Raw genomic sequence first — 14,252 nt, 5'->3', positions numbered from 1 at the left:
TAATTGTTGGATTTGGGTGATGGACTCATGGGAGTTCATTATATTCTTTCTACTACTGAGTATAGTTGACAATGTCATAATAAAAGACAAAATAAATAAGCAAAAAATGATACATTTTCATGAATATCCTCTCAAAATTTCCTTTAACCTCTCTTGCCTTATAGTACTCATTTGGTGGAACTTCAATCCCAGTTGAGTTCAACTCTTCACAACTCTGCTCCTGTACCAGTCAGCTGAATATGGCTAAAGAGAAATTTGGGGCATGCTGACTTGTCTCTATATTCTTGACCTCATGTGGGCTGTTAATTCTATGGCAGACATTTTGTCTATATATATACATTATGGACATTTTTTTCTATAATATAGACATTTTTTCTATAATTTCCCAGTGCCTGATACATAATAGATGTTAAGAACATGTCAGTTGTTTTTTTTTTTTAAGATTCTATTTTTTTTTTTTCAGATTTTATTTATTATTTGTCAGAGAGAGTGAGCACAGGCAGACAGAGTGGCAGGCAGAGGCAGAGGGAGAAGCAGGCTCCCTGCTGCGCAAGGAGCCCCATGTGGGACTCAATCCCAGGACACTGGGATCATGACCTGAGCCGAAGACAGCCGCTTAACCAACTGAGCCACCCAGGCATCCCTAAGATTCTATTTTTAAGTAATTTCTACACCCAGCATGGGGCTCAACCTGAGATCTCAACCCTGAGATCAAGAGTTGCCCACTCAGGGACGCCTGGGTGGCTCAGTTGGTTAAGCCTCTGCCTTCAGCTCAGGTCATGATCCCAGGAACCTGGGATTAAGTACTGCATTGGGCTCCTTGCTCAAGGGAGCCTGCTTCTCTCTCTGCCTCTGCCTGCCACTCTGCCTGCTTGTGCGCTCGCTTTCTCTCTTTCTGACAAACAAACAAATAAATAAATAAATAGTTGCCCACTCCACCCACTGAGCCAGCCAGGTACCCCAGGAAGATGTCAAATTTTTTTTTAAAGATTTTATATATTTGAGGGGTGCCTGGGTGGCTCAGTGGGTTAAGCCGCTGCCTTCGGCTCAGGTCATGATCTCAGGGTCCTGGGATTGAGTCCGGCATCGGGCTCTCTGCTCAGCCTGCCTCTCTGCCTACTTGTGATCTGTCAAATAAATAAATAAAATCTTAAAAAAAAAAAGATTTTATATATTGGACAGAGAGCACAAGAAAGGGGAGTGGCAGGCAGAGAGAAAGGGAGAAGCAGGCTCCCCGGGGAGCAGGGAGCCCAATGTGGGGCTCCATCCCAGGACCCTGGAATCATGACCTGAGCCGGAGGCAGAGGCTTAACTAACTGAGCTACCTAGGCACTCCAAAGATGTCAATTTTAAGACATGGATCAATAAATATTTCTGAAACATCCAATTTCCAGAGTCCCTTGGCAAATGTGATATGGAGGAAAGAGCTTTGGAGTCAGATATGGCTTCTCCACCCACTAACAGCTTTAGGTATGTGACCTTGAGATTGAGTAACCTCTGGTTATGAGATTAAATGGGATAATGTCTATGAAAGTGATTGGTACGTAGTTCTTGGTAAGTGCTAGTTTTCTTCCCAAGCATTCTCGCATAGGTTGTGGAGGCAGTGATGCACCATCCAGGGCCACCTTTAGGAATGAACTGAATAAATCCTACAGTCATTGGGAATACCACCAGCCAGAAGCCCTCAGCTGTCAGTTCCTTTAGGGGTTCCTTGAATGAGAGGAGCTATTATATTCTTTCTACTTCCCCAAGGCACTTCAGCTCGGGTCATGATCCCACGGTCCTGGGATCATGCCCCACATCGGGCTCTCTGCTTGGTGGGGAACCTGCTTCCGCCCCCACCCCCGCCTGCCTCTCTGCCTACTTGTGATCTCTCTCTGTGTCAAATAAATAAATAAAATCTTAAAAAAAAGTGATAATATAAAAGGCCCAGCCTCTTTGCCTCAATTTAGAACAATGCTAAAGGGCCATCCAGCTTTAAAGTTTCCTTTGGGGTTCCCTGGGGCCAACCTCGAGAGTTCATCACAGTTCACCTTCTCCCCCTGCCCTATCATGCTTCCTTCCCCTCCTTTCCATGGTGTTGATCCCAAGTGCCCTTTCTCAGACCCTCTGGCATGCTAATCTCACTCCAGGGTCAGTTTATTCATTTTGTTTATCCCAGGGAAGCTGAGAGCTATGCTGATAGCTCCAGCTACCAGACTATCTTTATTGTCTGTGTGGGTTTTTTTTTTTTTAATTTTATTTATTTATTTGAGAGAGAGAAAGTGTGAGAGAGAGAGAACACAAGAGGGGGTAGTATCAGAGGGAGAAGCAGACTCCTCACTGAGCAGGGAGCCCAGTGTGGTACTCGATCCCAGGACTCTGGGATCATGACCTGAGCCAAAGGCAGTCGCTCAACCAACTGAGCCACCCAGGCGCCTGTGGGTTTTTTTAAAATTCACTTTCTCTATAATCTCTATACCCAGTGTAGGGCTCCAACTCAGGACCCCTGAGATCGAGAGTTCCATGCTCTTCCAACTGACCCAGCCAGGTGCCCCTGTGTGTGTGGTTTATTCAATGTGAGAATATACAAAAATTTCTGGTGGCAAGTTTTTTACGCTATGTAGGACCTCTTAGGAATGAGTGAAACATACTATGTTTGCTAGTATATTATTTCATGAAGTACAAAAATGTGTCAAGCAGCTAAATTTACATTTCTAGTGGAAATTTAGTTTCTGTAAAACATGACAATAGGTTTTTGTTTTTATATTTTATTTATTTTATTTGACAGAGAGAGAGGTCACAAGTAGGCAGAGAGGCCACAAGTAGGCAGAGAGGCAGGCAGAGAGAGAGGGAGAAACAGGCTCCCCACTGAGCAGAGAGCCCGATGCGGGGCTTGATCCCAGGACCCTGAGATCATGACCTGAGCCGAAGGCAGAGGCTTAAACCACTGAGCCACCCAGGCGCCCCTGACAATAGGTTTTTAAGTGGGTACACGTTTATCAAACATTTTGATTTCTTATGGGCTTTTTATTGATGTGTAACTTACGCAACATAAAAATCACCCTTTAATAGGGTGATTTTTAGTATACTCATGGGGTTATGCAGCCATCATCACTATCCAGAGCATTTCATCACTCCATAAAGAAACCCATATTTATTAGCAGTGATTCCCTGATCCTTCCTTCCCTCAGTCCCTGGTAACCATTAATCTATTTTGGTACTATGGATTTGTCTATTCTGGACATTTCATATAAACAGAGTCATACAGTACATGGCTTTTTTAAAAAAAATTATTTTTAAGCAATCTCTACACCCAACATGGGGCTTGAACCTACAACAGTGAGATCAAGAGTCACATGCTCCACTGACTGAGCCTGCCATGTGCCTCTAATATGTGGCTTTTTGTGCTTGGCTTCTTTCACCTCCCATAATGCTTTCAATGTTCATTCATGATGTAGCATGTATTAGTACTTCATTGTTATTTATGGCTGAATAATATCCCATTGTACCGATGCGTATACCTTATTCTGGTTTTCCATCCATCCATTGATGGACATTTGCATTTACATTTTTTGGCTATTATGAATAATGCTGTCATGGATATTTATGTACCAATTTTTTTTGTGGACATATGTTTTCAGGTCTCTTAGGTATATATCAAGGAGTAAAATTTGAGTCATCTGGTAACTCTACGTTTAACACTTTGAGAAACTCAAACTTTTCCAATGTGGCTGTACCATTTTATAATCCTACTGGCAGTGTAAGGATTCTAATCTCTCTATGTTCTTGTCAACACTGATTTTTTTAAAATTTCTTTAAAACTATACCTCTTTTTAAAAATTTTTACTTTTTTATTAACATATATGTATTATTTGCCCCAGGGGTACAGGTCTGCGAATCGTCAGGCTTGTACACTTCACAGCACTCACAATAGCACATACCCTCCCCAATGTCTATAACCCCACCAACCTCTCTCTACGCCCCTCCCCCCAGCAACCCTCAGTTTGTTTTGTGAGATTAAGAGTCTCTTATGGTTTGTCTCCCTCCTGATCCTATCTTGTTTCATTTTTTCCTTCCCTACCCCCCAAACCCCCACGTTGCCTCTCAAATTCCTCATATCAGGGAGATCCTATGATAATTGTCTTTCTCTGATTGACTTATTTTGCTCACCATAATACCCTCTAGTTCCATACACATCATTGCAAATGGCAAGATTTCATTTCTTTTGATGGCTGCACAGTATTCCTCTAAATATATATCATATCTTCTTTATCCATTCATCTGTTGATGGACATCCAAGTTCTTTCCATAGCTTGGCTATTGTGGACATTGCTGCTATAAACATTTGGGTGCATGTGCCCCTTCGGATCACTACATTTGTATCTTTAGGGTAAATACCCAGTAGTGTGATTGTTGGGTCGTAGGGTAGCTCTACTTTCAACTTTCTGAGGAACCTCCATACTGTTTTCCAGAGTGATTGCACCAGCTTGCATTCCCACCAACAGTGTAGGAGGGTTCCCCTTTCTCTGCATCCTCACCAGCATCTGCTGTTGCCTGATTTGTTAATTTTAGCTGCTCTGACAGGTGTGGGGTGGTATCTCATTGTGGTTTTGATTTGTATTTCCCTTTTGCGGAATGATGTGGAGCACTTTTTCATGTGTCTGTTGGCCATCTGGATGTCTTCTTTGCAGAAATGTCTGTTCATGTCCTCTGCCCATTTCTTGGTTGGATTATTTTTTCTTTGGGTATTGAGTTTGATAAGTTCTTTATAGATTTTGGATACTAGCCCTTTATCTGATATGTCGTTTGCAAATATCTTCTCCCATTCTTTCAGTTTTCTTTTGGTTTTGTTAACTGTTTCCTTTGCTGTGCAAAAGCTTTTTGATCTTGATGAAGTCCCGATAGTTCATTTTTGCCCTTGCTTCCCTTGCCTTTGGGAATGTTTCTAGGAAGAAGTTGCTGTGGCTGAGGTCGAAGAGGTTGCTGCCTGTGTTGTCCTCAAGGATTTTGATGGATTCCTGTCTCACATTGAGGTCTTTTGTCCATTTTGAGTCTATTTTTGTGTGTGGTGTAAGGAAATGGTCAGTTTCATTTTTCTGCATGTGGCTGTCCAATTTTCCCAACACCCTTTGTTGAAGAGACTGTCTTTTTTCCATTGGACATTCTTTCCTGCTTTGTCAAAGATTAGTTGATCATAGAGTTGAGGGTCTATTTCTGGGCTCTCTATTCTGTTCCATTGATCTATGTCAACACTGATTATTGTCTACCTTTAAAAAAAAGATTTTATTTATTTGAGAGTGAGATCACGAGCCGGGGGGGGGGGAAGGGCAGAGGGAGAGGGAGAAGCAGACTCCATGCTGAGTGGGGAGCCCGACTCGGAGCTTGATCCCAGGACCCTGAGATCATGATCTGAGCTGAAGGTGTTGGTTAATCAACTAAGCCACGCAGGCTCCTCTGTCTACCTCCCCCTCTTTTTTAAAGGGTTATTTATTTATTTATTTATTTGAGAGCAGGAGAAGGAGACTGCTCAGTGGAGGTTGGAGGGGCAGAGGGAAAGAGAGAGAGAATCTCAAGCAGGCTTTCCACTGAGCATGGAGCTGATATGGGGCTCAATGTGGGGCTGGATCTCACGATCCTAAGGTCATGATCTGAGCTGAAATCAAGAGTCAGAGCTTAACTGACTGAGCCACCCAGGTGCCCCTATTGTCCATCTTTTTTATTTTAGCTGTCCTAAGGAATGTGAAGTGGCATCTTATGTGTTTTTTTATTTGCATTTCCCTAATCATAGTGTTGTCAAGCATCTTTTCATGTGTTTATCGACCATTCTTTGGAGAAGTTTCTGTTGAGATCCTTTGCCCATTTTTCAATTGGGTTGTTTTTTTGGTTGAGTTTAGGAGTTCTTTATATATTATTTATATTATATGATATATTAATATATATTATATTATTATATGATATATTAATATATATTTATAATATCCTCAGATACATGCTTTGCAAATATTTTCTCCAATTCTATATGTTGTCTTTTTACTTTCTTTTTTAAAAAACTTTGTTTATTTGAGAGAGAGAGTCAGAGAGAGAGAGAAAGAGCACAAGTCAGGGGAGGAGCCGAGGGAGAGGGTGAAGCGGACTCCCCATTGAGCAGGCAGCCTAACATGGGGCTTAATCCCAGGACTCTGGGATCATGACCTGAGCTGAAGTCAGACACTTAATGACTGAGCCACCCAGGCGCCCCTTCTTTTTACTTTCTTGATGACATTCCTGGATGCACACGTTTTAAATTTTAATGAGATCCAATTTATCTGTTTTATCTTTTGTTACTTATGTTTTTGGTGTCATATCTAAGAATCTTTTGCCAAAGCCAAGATCATGAAGACTCATCTGTGTTTCTTGTAATAGTTTTATGGTTTTTGAACTTATATTATATTTTGAACTTATAGGTCATTGATCCATTTGGGGTTTATTTTTATATATAGGTCTGAGGTTGAAGTCCAACTTGTGGAAATCCGGTTTTCCAAGCACCATTTGTTAAGACTATTTCTGCATTGAATGTACTTGACATCCTTGTAAAAAATTCAGTGAACACAAATAAAGGGGTCCCTACTTCTTTTTAATGAGGTATTTTTACAGATGTTTTTAAATTTCATTGTTATATGGCATTTGGAGTTTGTATTTATCCAAGGATCCCTTAAGTCTATGAGACTTTGTACATTTTCTTTTTACACTAAAAGAATTAAACATGACTATATGTTTTTCCTTGAGAGAGACTTTTCAGGTTAATCTGTAACTTCACAGGTATATAAACCAGGATCCTGACCCCTTTTACCTCCCTGGGTCCCTTTGCCTTTACGCCAATAAAATTATCCAAGGCCAAGTTCAAAGGCAATTTTATTATCTAAAAAGTTGCCAATGCTTAAAGTCAATAATATATTATTATTTCTTTATTTTTTATTCTAAAAGTAATAAAATCATGTTCTAGAACATTCTGACAATAGAGATAAGAAGAAAAAATCCATAATTTCACACAAAAACCATTAGCAGTTTTCATCATCTCTCTCATTTTATTTATTTATTTATTTTTTTTTTTCATTTCTCTTTTTCAGACTTAGTACAGATTCGACTTAAACCAGGGAGTCTGTGAGTTTAGATAGTATACTGGATTGAATAGTGTTCCCCCTCATTATGTCTACCTAGAACCTATGAATTTGGAAATGAGGTCTTTGCAGATATAATTAAGATGAGGTCATACTGGATTTGAGTGGGCCCTAAATCCATTATGACTGATGTTCTTATAGATAGAGGGAAATTTGGTTACAGAAATGCACAGGGAAAGCATCATGTGATAAGATTGGAGTGATGTAGCTGGAAGTCGAGGATTGGGAGCCACCCTCCAAAACTAGGAAAGGGACCTGGAACAGATTCTCACCCAGAACTTGCAGAATGAACCAGTCCTGACGACATCTTAATCTCAGACTTCTAGCCTCCAGAACTGTAAGAAAATAAGTTTCTATTGTTTAAGCTACCCGGGATGTGGTATTTTGGCAATCCTAGCAAGCGAATACAGCAAGGAAACGAATAGAGATAGGGGAAAAAAGTACCATTATTTTCACAATCCCTAAGTGAAATTTAGCATTTCCATCAATATTTTTGTTTGTTTGGTTGCTGTGTTTGTAAACTTATATCCTGAAAGATAATGTACTGCTTTGGGACTAAGAGATCCTCATTCTTACTGTTGCCCACCAAAGGACAGAAGAATGGCAGTAGGTTAAAAAAAAGAGAGAGAAAAACAAAGTCTTATTAAAAAATAGTAACAATGGGGCGTCTGGGTAGCAATGGGGCACCTGGGTGGCTCAGTTGTATGCATCTGCCTTCAGCTCAGGTCATGATCCCAGGGTCCTGGGAGGAAGCCCTGTGTCATAGTCGGGCTCCCTGCTCAGCAGGGAGTCTGCTTCTCCCTCTGCCTCTGTCCCTCCCCACTGCTTGTACACACACACTTACTCTCAAATAAGTAAATAAAATTTAAAAAATAATGTGTCCAGATATATTGTAAAGAAGAACAAAAGCTACCTGTAGCATACACTCTGTATAATCCCATCTATTTAACAAGCTAAAATGGAATACCTGCATGCATCTGTAAATACATAGAAAAAGGTCTGGATGAACAGACATCAAACCATTAACAGTCTTTGGGGCTGGGGAGTAGGATTGGGAGGCGAGCAAATGGGAGAGTTTCACTTTTTCTATATGTTCTTCTATGTACAGAAGATTATACAGTAAGGATGTACTCATCATTTTAGAAATTAGAATTTGATTTAAAGATTTTTATTTATTTATTTGACAGAGAGATCACAAGTAGGCCAAGAGGCAGGGAGAGAGAGAGAGAGGAGGAAGCAGGCTCCCTGCTGAGCAGAGAGCTTGATGCAGGACTCGATTCCAGGACCCTGAGATCATGACCTGAGCAGAAGGCAGAGGTTTAACCCATTGAGCCACTCAGGCGCCCCTAGAATTTGATTTAAAGACTCAAAATCATTACTCATGGCTATTGCGCCAATCTTGGGACTGTTACAACATTATGTATTATCTTATTTCACCATCTCCCACCTAAGTAGAAACACTTCTTAAGCACCTATTCTGTGTAAACAATATCTGATATTTGTATTGAGACCATAACTGTATGGTTTGCATCTGTTTCTTACAACTCGGATAATATATATATATATATATATATATATATATATATATATATATATATATATTTAAGATTTTATTTCTTTATCTGACAGACAGAGATCACAAGTAGGCAGAGAGGCAGGCAGAGAGAGAGAGAGAGGAAGGGAAGCAGGCTCCCTGTCGAGCAGAGAGCCTGATGCGGGGCTCGATCCCAGGACCCTGGGATCATGACCTGAGCTGAAGGCAGAGGCTTTAACCCACTGAGCCACCCAGGTGCCCCTAGAGATAGTATATTGATTAGGATTTTTACTGGCTTTGGGTGACAAACCCAATTTAATCTATTTTAAGCAAGACTTAGCATTTGGTAGAACACTATTTCTTAAAATGATTAATGTTCGTTCCACCTTTTGATTTTGTTCATCCTGTTTTACACAGATAAAACCTCCTCCTCAATGATGATGTTATTTTTATCAAAAGTTACTCCAATGCATAAATTATTTATAACCTTCTTTTGCTCCTAGTGCTTACAAGATAAAATCAGAATAAACTTATAAATTAAAGAACCATAAACTCAAAACAGTTCACATCGATGAATGATGTTTGCTAAACTATAACACCAATGTTGGAGAAAAGTAGAAAAAATATGGCCCAGTTTAGTTTCTTTAATTAATCTCCTAGTGTAATTTATTTTCAGTAGTATTAACACATACAGAACGAGCCTGTACATATAAGCTTACCACACCAAAAATGCAAAATGATATTAATAGTTTCAAGGTTTGCTTACTTGTTTGGGATAATCAGACTTAATACTTTACAAATCTTTGCCGGAGAGTGTGCTCCTAAAGTCAATTTAATGAGATATCTCTTAATATTTTCATAATTTCATAATATTTCATAACAAATATTTTCATATTTGTTCCCTTATGATTAACTCAGTGTCACTTTAATCTGAATCAAATGTATATATAACAATTATTGCTAGAATTTGGTAACAGGAAATCATATCTGAACTTCAAGTTCAATATCGCAGATGTTAGAAAAAAATGTCTTGTTTTAGCCCAGAACTTTGTATTAGATTATTAAAGGAATAAGTAAGTGTTCAAATGACTCAATAATATAACTTTAAAAATGAATGACCATAAAAAAGGTGGGGGGGCAACGCCTGGGTGGCTCAGTCAGTTACGTATACAACTCTTGATTTCAGTTCAGGCCATGATCTCAGTATCCTGAGATCGAGCCTCCATGGAGCCTGCCGAAGATTCTCTCTCCCTCTCCCTTTGCCCCTACTCCTGCCAAAATAAATAAAAATAAAAATGATTGGCCATTATTCAGTTTTCTTTAGAAACTTCAATTTTTTATTGGATTTGGAACATGAAAACCACTGTGAAACTGGCTTTTGCATTGCTTGCCGTGATGTCACGTAGCCTTCATTTGCCACAAATGCATATTCACCTGTCATGGCAGCCCTTGTCCTCTTCTCATTAGCTTGCAAGAACTAACGTAATAATGGAGCACTGGGTGTGGTGCAAAAACAATGAATACTGTTACACTGAAAATAAAAAAAATAAATTAAAAAAAAAGAACTAACGTAATATATCACTGCATCTCATAATATTTTCCTGATGTCAAGTGTAAAATAAACTTATTAAATAACAATAAATTTTAATTCTGTTTCAGTCTTTCAGTTACAAAGGGCTTTTTAAAAAAGGTTTATTTATTTATTTGTACTTTTATTTTTTGAAGATTTTATTTCTTTATTTGAGAGAGAGAGAGAAAGCATGAGCTGGGGACTGTTACAACATTATGTATTATCTTATTTCACCATCTCCCACCTAAGTAGAAACACTTCTTAAGCACCTATTCTGTGTAAACAATATCTCATATTTGTATTGAGACCATAACTGTATGGTTTGCAAATGGTGGAGGCAGACTCCTTGCTGAGCAGGGAGTCTAATATGGGGCTCGATCCCAGGACCCTGGGAGCATGACCTGAACCAAAGGCAGACACTTAACTGACTGAGCCACCCAGGCACCCCTATTTGTACTTTTTAACCTACGTGTTGCATCCAATGTGGGGCTTGAACTCACGAGCCCAAATCAAGAGTTGACTGAGCTAGCCAGGTGTCCCAAGAGCATTGTCTTTATAATTGATGATTCTAAGACTACATGGTTTACTGCCAGAACAATATTATATTTAAATCATAGCCTAAACAAGAATTCCAATCTTTTGTGATATTCCTCTCAAATATGCATAATGTGACATGATAGATCTTTAGTGTGGCAGGTAGAGGATACCTGGGAGCAGAGGTCTTTTTCCTGAGGCTGCTGCCTGTAGGCAGGTTCACCGATGGCCATGATAGCCTCCCATAGAAATCCTCAACCCTGGGCACCTGGGTGGCTTGGTTGGTCTTGGTCAGTTAAACGTCTGCCTTTGGCTCAGGTCATGATCCCAGGGTCCTGGGATTGGGCTTTAGTTTTCTTTTCCCTCTGCTTCTCCCTACTGCTTATGTGTGTGTGTGAGTGTGTGCACGTGCATGCCTGCTCTCTTTCTTTCTCTCAAATAAATAAATAAAATCTTAAAAAAAAGAAATCCTCAACCCAGTTCACTGGAATGATCTTTGAAAAGATTAATCTGATCATGTCGCCTCTTTTCTGAAAGACTTCAAGGATTCCTCCCTCCATTAGGATTCAGTTTAAGCTCCTTAACAAAGTTTGCCTTTCCAGTGTCCTCTCAAGCAGAATTAACTCCTTCCCTATTCCAGAATGAAATCTTCGTTTTACCAATTTCTTTTTTTTTTTTTTAAGATTTATTTATTTATTTGACAGAGAGACGCTGAGAGAGGGAACACAAGCAGGAGGAGTGGGAGAGGGAGAAGCAGGCTCCCCGCCGAGCAGGGAGCCCCATGCAGGGCTGGATCCCAGGACCCTGGGATCGTGATCTGAGTGGAAGGCAGGTGCCCAATGACTGAGCCACCCAGGTGCCCTCCATATCAGTTTCTTAGGGCTGGAGTTACGGCTTCTGAGAAACTAAAACTTTGGTAAACACTTTGGTCACCTACCCTTAATATTGATCAAATGCCTGCCTAAACATTGTGCGAGGGGAGCTTAACGGTTGCATAATGCTTCAGAGCAGGCCCTTTCCAACTTGAATACCTAGAGACAAGGTGTTTCAAGACCTTCCTAGATCCCTTCGTCCCCTCACCCCCTTTTCTCTTGCACTCTTATACTTTCATTCTTCTTCCAGGAAGTACTGGTCATGTCCCATTGAACTGATTTCATGAGTTAATGTTTTAAAAATACTATGGTAGGGGCGCCTGGGTGGCTCAGTGGTTAAAGCTTCTGCCTTCAGCTCAGGTCATGATCCCAGGGTCCTGGGATCGAGCCCGTTTGGGATGGAGCCCATATAGGGCTCTCTGCTCAGCAGGAAGCCTGCTTCCTCCTCTCTCTCTGTCTGCCTCTCCACCTACTTGTGATCTCTCTCTCTCTGTCAAATAAATAAATAAAATCTTTAAAAAAAATAAAAATACTATGGTAGGTTAATCTTCCTATTAATAAAGATGATATACATAAATGTGCCTAGTTCACAAAGTGTGATCAGTAAATGTGAGCCTTCTTCCTTCTTTTCCTTGGGCAGCCAAACCTAACCTTAGCTCTATTTTATTTATTGTGTTTCTATGACAGCTGTATGTGTAATGCTTACGTGTGTAATGCTTATATGTAGAGATGCTTGTAATTTTTGTAATTAAGTAAACTAAGGACTAATTAGTTTGGGCTTCTGAATATCAATGCTGATTTGATCTGGGCTAACAACAAGCAGTTAGTCACCTTTGACTATTCACCAAAGAATTTATATGATTTATATGATTTATACGATTCTGGGTCATATTTAAACTGCAACAAACTAATGAACAGTCCAAGAAGTAAAGCTTTTTAAAGGATTATTATACACTGATTGCTAATGTGAGAATATGATATTACATTTACATAAAACATTATATTTTTCCATGTACTTTATTTATTTTTTTTAGGTAGGCTCCACACCATACATGGGGCTCGAACTCAGGACTGTGAGATCAGGAGTCACACGCTCCACTGACTGAGCCAGCCAGGCACCCTTCCATGAACTTTCACATATACTATTTTATTGGTCTCCTACAATAACTCACACGCTGTTAAAAAGGAAGATACTACTGCCATTTTGCATCTGATAAAATTGGGTGGGGAACAGAGGACTACACTTGTGTTCTCCACCCTGGCTGTAAATTAGAATAACTCAGGGAATGTTAAAAATATGGCCAAGTGCCTGTGCTCCAGGGATTCTGATCCAAATGGCCTGTGTGGAAACTGGTCATCAGGGTTTTCCGTAACAGCCTCAGGCGAGTCCAGTGTGCAGTCAGGGTTCAGAGGCACCGGGTTACACAGTGCTGAGTTTAAGATGTCAGTATGATAAATACTCCTAGATTTCCTAACATAGTATGTACTTCTTACCCCTCCCCAATCCTCTGCTCTCTAACTGCATCCAGTGTTGTAATTATAGAAGTTCTGCTGGAAAACAATCCTGGAAATTTGTTTGAATCATTGTTTGTGTTCACCATTTATAAAACAGTTTCCTGGAAAATATTGTCAATGCAGACTTCTTGCTAATTCCAACTGACCTGTTTTCCAAGTTAGGGTGAACTGCAAGCTCTAACTGCTTATGAGGCTATTTTCATGGGTAAGCCTCAAGGAGGGTAGAGATGGTCTTGCCATCTGGAGGTGTTAAGATAGTCAGTCCTTAAATATTTAATTAGGCATAATTTAAAAGATCAAGAGATTTTTAAAAATCTTGATATCATTATCATACCTAACAAATATAATGTTATTTCCTCAATATCCTCTAGTAACCGTTTCAAATTTCAAAATTTTTCCAGTTGTCCCCAAGTTTCTTTTAAGGTTGATTTGTTCAGAAGGATCCCATACATTTTGCTATAAGTCCCCTTTAATTTAGCGCTGTTCTTTTGAGAACATTTTAAAAAACGCTGTTATGAAGGAAAAATTAAAATATTCGCAAAAGAGAGAATAGTGCCATGAACTCCAGTTCCCATCACGCATCTACATGAAGCATGAACTCCAGGCCACCCAGGTGCCCCTCCATATCTTCCTCCATCCACACTCTCATTGTGTCTCCCATGCCTCTCTGCCTGGATGATTTTGAAGCAAAGCTTAGACAGCATAGTCTTTTACCTATAAATATTTCAGTATCTTTTCTCTAAAAGATGGCTTTTAAAAACCATATTTTAACTATGTATTTAAAAAAATACATACATACATCCATAATACCTTAAAAATTTAATAATGATTCCCAAATATAATCCAACATCCAATCAAATTTTCCCATTAAAAAATTGTTGGCTTATTCTAACCAAAATGCAAACAAGGCCCATACCCTGCTTTTCGTTGATATATTTCTTAAAACTCTGTTAATCTGTGGGTTCCTTTTCCCTCTTCTTGAAAGATCAAGTTGAAGAAAATAGACTATTTGTTCTATAGAGTTATCCACATTCTATAGTTTGCAGATTACATCCCCAATATATTATTATTATTATTATTATTATTTT

Source organism: Meles meles, chromosome 10, assembly GCF_922984935.1.
Source record: "Meles meles chromosome 10, mMelMel3.1 paternal haplotype, whole genome shotgun sequence".
NCBI lineage: Eukaryota > Metazoa > Chordata > Mammalia > Carnivora > Mustelidae > Meles > Meles meles.
This window is presented reverse-complemented; position numbering follows the sequence as displayed.